Source organism: Meleagris gallopavo, chromosome 6 (assembly GCF_000146605.3).
Source record: "Meleagris gallopavo isolate NT-WF06-2002-E0010 breed Aviagen turkey brand Nicholas breeding stock chromosome 6, Turkey_5.1, whole genome shotgun sequence".
Classification (NCBI taxonomy): domain Eukaryota; kingdom Metazoa; phylum Chordata; class Aves; order Galliformes; family Phasianidae; genus Meleagris; species Meleagris gallopavo.
This window is the reverse complement of record NC_015016.2, coordinates 13634287-13634688: the sequence shown is the minus strand read 5'-3', so window position 1 is coordinate 13634688 and position 402 is coordinate 13634287. Positions and strand designations below refer to the sequence as shown.

Genomic DNA, 402 nt, shown 5'->3' with positions numbered 1-402 from the left:
AAAAAAAAAAACCCTTACTGTGATTCAGGATTTATTTACTTCATAATACAAACAGATCTCAGTTACTAAAATGCAGAGCGCTGTGGATCTCAGCTCTCTCCTGTGACCTTGTTCCCATGTCCTACCAAGGAGCAGCAGTTGACTCGTACAGCCTTTTTTCCATTTTCAGCATCAAACTTCACCCCTTACTGACACGGAGCCTTCTGCGGTGCTGCCACAGAAACAAACTCAATCGCCAGCGCTAGATCGGGATAATTTCCTATTAATTCGGGCCGACAGTCCGCCGGGCTCCGTGAGCGCTCCCCTGGGGCAGCGTTCTCAGCAGCTCGGCGCACAGCCGTCGCAGCTCGCGCCGTTCCGTCACGCCCGGCGCACCTCCATGTCGCCCTGCGGCCGCCGCGC

At 54.5% G+C, this 402-nt stretch overlaps 1 protein-coding gene across 1 annotated transcript in view; it reads right to left on the bottom strand.

The window, feature by feature from the left end:
• LOC100538629 (kinesin-1 heavy chain) overlaps positions 1-402 on the bottom strand; it is a 32299-nt gene that overhangs the window by 13287 nt on the left and 18610 nt on the right. The gene's annotated exons all lie outside the window — the stretch shown is intronic.